Here is a 5661-nt window from a genome sequence, read left to right as displayed (position 1 = left end):
TACATTGCTGTTAGCTGTGAGTTCAATGGTAATCAATATGTGTGTGTGTGTGTGTGTGTGCGCGCGCGTGTGTTTAAACGGAAACACATAAAACAAGGCTATGTATTGATTAGTTGATGAAAATGTCAAAAAAATTAATAAATGGAGCCCCTTCAAAATGGAGCTGGAGCTGCCTTGCACATTTTATACGTCAAACCTTGGAATGTTAAAACAGGGCAAAATGACCTTAGGACAGGGCCTAACGCAACACTGTGCCCAAAGAACTGATTGCAGGGATGATAAGAACGCAGATGTTATGACTACTGGACTAAAGTTAAAAGCGTTCTTTAGAATTAATGTCACGATGTTATGTTGCCTGCACCAATGGAGACACTTTCCTTCTGTGGATGTAATTATTCCCCTTCCTTTTCTCATAAATACCTTTTGCCTTTGCGTCCCCATCAGAACACTATTTGGGCTTCTTCCTGAATTTAGGATTTCTGAAGAGTTATTCTTGTTGAACTCAAATAAAGGCGTGTGGCCTCTCACCTTAAAGGGCCTTTTAGTTTTAGGTTAGGAACCAGGGGCTCACAGGAACCTCGCCCTCTATTGCCCCTGGGAACAAAGGCACAACACCCACTAATTCAGTGTCCATGGCAACTTTGTGAAACGTTACAACGAGTGATGAGACCTGGTGTGTGTGTGTGTGTGTGTGTGTGTGTGTTTATCATTAAGCCCCTGCTAAGGATTTCTGTAGCTCAGTATTATAAGCTAGTATATTGAACAAGAGAATTCACAGTTGCAGCAAGAGTTTAATGAGATCCAAACATCTAGGTAAACTTTGGAAGCTCTCTTACTCATCCTAACCGGTAGCAATTTTGCGATCCCATTTTCTGCCTAGATTTGAGAAAAAACTCTTCTTGCTACTCATCTCAAACTTTTCCTGTGAATTCACAGGAGCTCACCAACTTGGTTTGGATGCAAAGTTGCATCTCACAGACCTTGGTGTCACAGCAGAGCTGGATGCGACTTCAATATGGATCACAGGGCACTTTTAGTTGGACATTATTTTGGCTTTACCACTCGGATCCGGCCTCCAATTCTGACATGCGTGTACTTTTCCAACACCATCTGGTAATGTTCCAGACGCCAGCTGAGTGTCCTACAATTTGACTGAATCCTGACATTATCTACCTGGAGATACCATCAGATCCCACGACAGAGGACTCCATCCCTCAAGGCTGCCTGCACTTCAGATGCCAGTCACAAGTCCAAGTTGTTAAAAGAATAGCGTGAGGTCCTAAACGGAGGAGCTTCTGACCCTGTGAAGTTTGGGGCGTGGTTCACCGGCCCAGAAGTTCTCCGAGAGCCTCCTTGTGGGGCAGGGGTGTATGGAAGCTTCATTACATAGATGTGATAATTCATTCATTGACCATTGGTGATTGATTCCATATCTAGCCCCATGCCCCTCCCGGAGGTCTGAGGGTGAGGCTGAAAGTTCGAATCTCCTCATCACCCTGTTGTTTCTCCTGGCAACCAGCCCCCTTCTTCAGCTGACTTGGGGGTTTTCCAAAAGTTACCTCTTTCATAGGACAAAAGACACCTCGATTCCTCTCATCATTCAGGAAATTCCAAGGGTTTTAGAAGCTCTGTGTCAGGCCTGGGGATGAAGACCAAATACAGACTTCTTATTATAAATCACAACGTCACAACTACGGTTGTACTAGTTACTTTTTGCATCTGGTAGACTGATTTAATTTTTGCTGGAGGAGAGACGACACATAGATTTGCGGAGATTTCCTTTGGGACCCTGATCTGTGGGCAGGAAAACGGAGGCAGCCGGGTCGTGGCTGAGCTGAGTGAGCTCTTGCAGGCCAAGTCAGGGGGCCTGGCCCACGGGCCTTCACCACCCTGCTCCTTAAGTCTGGGCTGGCCCGACTGTGCCCTTGACCATGTAATACCTTTCAGGCTTGCTTCTGAAAGAAGTGCTGAGAGTAGGAAAGGCCTCTTCAGGCCTTCCCAGGGTTGGAAGTGGACGTGACTTCCCTGGGAACCAGGCCTGAGGGCCCCTGCGGCCTTCTGGACTGTGAAATCGCTGCCTCCCTGGGGACAGCTATGCGGAGGGGGTCTGGGTACTCCTGGGCCCCTGACTCCTGCCTGTGGGTCCTCAGGGGCCTTGCCGGCCAGCCGAGCGCAAGGAGGCACTGAGGCTGAGAAGCCAGGAGGCTGGCTGCCGTCCCACATAAACACGCTCCGTCACTGTAAATTATTTACGCGCCATATGGAAGCTGGACAGGCTCCCTGATGGGGCCCATTAATTAGAAGCCTGATGATTCTGCCTTGGCCCAGTTTCCTGGGGACAGGGAGAGTGGTGGAGAGGAGAGGAGGGGGGCTTTTTCCTTTTGCTCAGCATCCCCCTGATTAGAGACCTGCGGCCCCGTCTCCTCCAGGAAAGGTCCAAACTGCAGAGCTTGGCACTCAAGGCCTTTCCCACACACAGCTCCGGCCCCAGCTCCTGGCTTCAGGCCCGACCACTTTGCCTTGTTCTCTGCACCGTTCCCACCTCAGATGTCTGCATGATGGGCTCTGCTCTGCCTGGGACCCTTCTCTTCCTCAACATCCTTTAAGTCACAGCTCAAATGTCACCTCCTCGACGTGGCCTCCCCTCTCACCCACTGCGGGGTGAGTTGGCTCCTTCCTGGTGTCCCCATAGCTCTGTGCATTCTACCTGGCAAGCCATCCTCTAGTCTGAATTCAGACACCAACTGCACCCCTGGCTGGGATCTTGTGTCTCCTCAAGTGGAATTAGAGACAATGATGGTGTCCCCCTAAAGCTCTGTGAGGAGGAACAGTATGTCCCAGCGTATACAGTGCCTGGCCTCTGTGAATCACCCACAGATGCTACTCCTTTATTATCATTATTATTATTATTACTAATATAACATTTATTTCCCTCCGCTGTAATCATGTCTTCTGTAAGCCTCCTTCTTACGAGAATGCAGGGACCATTGTCCTCATCTCTAAACCTTCAGCTTCTTGCCCAGCGCATGCACATAGTAGATTTGCAATAAGGAATATATGCGCAAGAGGAGCACATGTCTATAATAACCACATTCAGTGAAGTGTTTACTATCGGCCAGACCACGTTAAGCCCTTTTGTGAATTAACTCACTTAATACAATGGACATACATAACAGATTTTGTCAGTATTTTTGTCTAACAGATGAGGAAACTGAGGCGCAGAGGGGAAAAATCATTCATTCAAGCTTACCTCTCTGGTGAGCACCAGAGCTGAGATTCACACCTCAACTGTCACACTGCCTCTCATAGCAGGACAAGAGCAGCACAGAATGTGTGTCTAGTGGTAAGTGCCTGGCACACAGTAGGTGTTTAGTGAATGTTGAATAAGTGTTTGTTTGGGCCCTTTGTGTGTTTTGATTGTCCAGACTAAAAGCAGGCAAGACCCAGAGGCACTGGGCCATTCTATTTGATGAACCTATGTCTAAAAGAAGCTTCGTAGGGTCTCCTGTCTGGTTTTTCTTTTCTGGAGCTGGCCTGCTCTGGACCCTGTGCTTGACCTTCCAGAGTGGAGCTGCAGCTTGCCCAGGCTCTGTGCTGTCTCCTCGTCACCATTGTCCCTGCAGTTTGCTGGACCCCTTCCCTTCCCTCTGCCTAGACTGTCCCTCCCCCGTCTCTCTTGTACCTTCCCCACTGCCACCGTGATCCTGTCTGGAAAACTCCTGTCCTTCACAGTCCAATTCACACTGACGTTCCTCTGGGAAATCTTCCCCAGCTGCCACCCCCATTGCTCAGCTCGCTCACACTGAACACACACCTGAATCATTTATAGACACGCACACGTGTGTGTTCATGACAAAGTGGTGAATGGCCAGGGCTCCAGTGCCGGGCGCCTGACTTTCAGGCTGGCTCTGCCTCCTGCTCCTGTGAGTTTCCCCACCCGAGCCTCAGTTTCCCCATTAGTGAGACGGCGCTAACACCTGGATTGCAGAGTTTTTGTGAGGATTCAGCAGAAGACCACACGTGGAGCACTTGGCCGTGAGAGAGGCACTTAGCGAGTTCCGCAGAAGTGCTCCTGTACTTCCATTCTTCTAGAACGAACCCTGCAGACCCCAAATGGCCCCCTACACATCTTCGCATCTCCAGTGCTCACTCTAGTGCCAGGCACAATCAATGAAAATGCAATTGGATTTCAACAAAATAAGCATTTATTGAGCACCTACCATGTACCAGGTAGTAGATATGCAAAGATGGCTGGCGGCCAGCAGTCAGGATGCCTACCTATAGAGATAGCCAATAGAGACAGAATGAATGCCACTGTGGCACTTCCATTGGCTCATTTATTCCTTAAGGCATCGGTTCACCAGGCTCTGGGGAGATGGAGCTGAATTAAAATGCTCTTCGGGCCCTCCAAGAGACATGGCTGGGTTCACATAATGTACAACCTGGGCAGATGACAGCTGTCATACAGGTGTGAACAAGGCAGACACAGGGCTCAGAGGACAGAGCCGCTGGATTGTGGATCCTTTGTAAGGGACAAGGTCGGGGGGGGGGGGCGGTCAGGGGAGCTGGATGAGCTGTGTTGTGTCCTTGAACTTCTGGCCCTTTTGCCTGGGACACCTCTTCTTTCCATCCTCTTGCCTCAGATGACATATTATGTCTTCAGGGAGTCCGCCTCGGAAAGTCCACCTCCCCAGCATGCTGCCAACACCCTGTTCCTGCCTCCCCAAGCACCATGCATGGTGTAGTGAATGAGAAAGGAGGGGAAGGGAAAGGAGCTAACATTTCTTGAACACCTGCTATGCCAGGTTCTGTGTGTGTCAGTAGTGAACGTTATTTAAATAATTTTCTCAGTGCTCTGCTGAGTCCACACACTCACCTGCTGGTGTCATTACCTTCATTTTGCAGACTACAGAAAAGGCCCTATGAGGGCAAATGCCTTTGCCCAAGGTCACAGCCGGCAGTGATGGAACTGAACTTGGAATCCAGAGCCAGCTGCCTCTCCACACCCAGGCGCTTTCATGGCACTGGGAGAGGCCAAGCAGGCAAGAAAGGAAATGGAATGAGTCGTTTACTGCCTGAGGCATTTTCAGCAACAAGTAAGTGAGTTCCCTAATTCCTGTCTGCTGTTAATACAGACTTGGCAGCTGGAAGCCAGGCTGCAGAAAAACAGGTTTTCTTCTTAACTCAGCAGCACCACCTGCAGGATCTGAGGGAACACTGCAAAAATGATCTGGAGCAGGTGGGCTCCTCTCGGCTGGACGGGATGGATCCTGAAGAAGGGACCTGAGACATCATCTAATGACCTTTCATCTTAAAAAGGAGCGAGAAGGGAACTCGGTGAAGGTCACAACGTTAGTGGTGACCGAGCTGAAGCTGCATCTCTTCTCTCAGTTCAATACCCTCTCCCTCCCACTACCCCCTTCTCTTGTTCATTAAATAGTAACTGAATACTTAACATGTCTTGGGCATATTCCTTCTCGTAGGATGTAAATATTGACAGGTAAAACATGCCTTTTAGGATTATTGCTTAACTGCCATAACAACCTATTTCATAATTACGACTAGGATGTATTGGCCATCACTAAGTATCAGACACTATGCTAAGGCCTGACCTCAGCCGATCCTCATCAGTGAGGAAACTAAGGCTTAGTTTGGGAACAT

General features: G+C 49.1%; 1 long non-coding RNA gene across 1 annotated transcript; it reads left to right on the top strand.

Moving 5' to 3' along the window:
• Positions 1–4909: 4909 nt before the first annotated feature.
• Positions 4910–5455, top strand: LOC150003992 (uncharacterized). The gene is made up of 2 exons (XR_016512258.1): positions 4910–5096; positions 5189–5455. It is a non-coding gene; the product is annotated as an uncharacterized LOC150003992 (long non-coding RNA).
• Positions 5456–5661: the final 206 nt, after the last annotated feature.

This window comes from Furipterus horrens, unplaced genomic scaffold, assembly GCF_987537825.1.
Source record: "Furipterus horrens unplaced genomic scaffold, mFurHor1.1.pri manual_scaffold_7, whole genome shotgun sequence".
Lineage (NCBI taxonomy): Eukaryota > Metazoa > Chordata > Mammalia > Chiroptera > Furipteridae > Furipterus > Furipterus horrens.
Note: the sequence above shows the minus strand (reverse complement) of the source record. Positions and strands in the feature narration are given on the sequence as shown.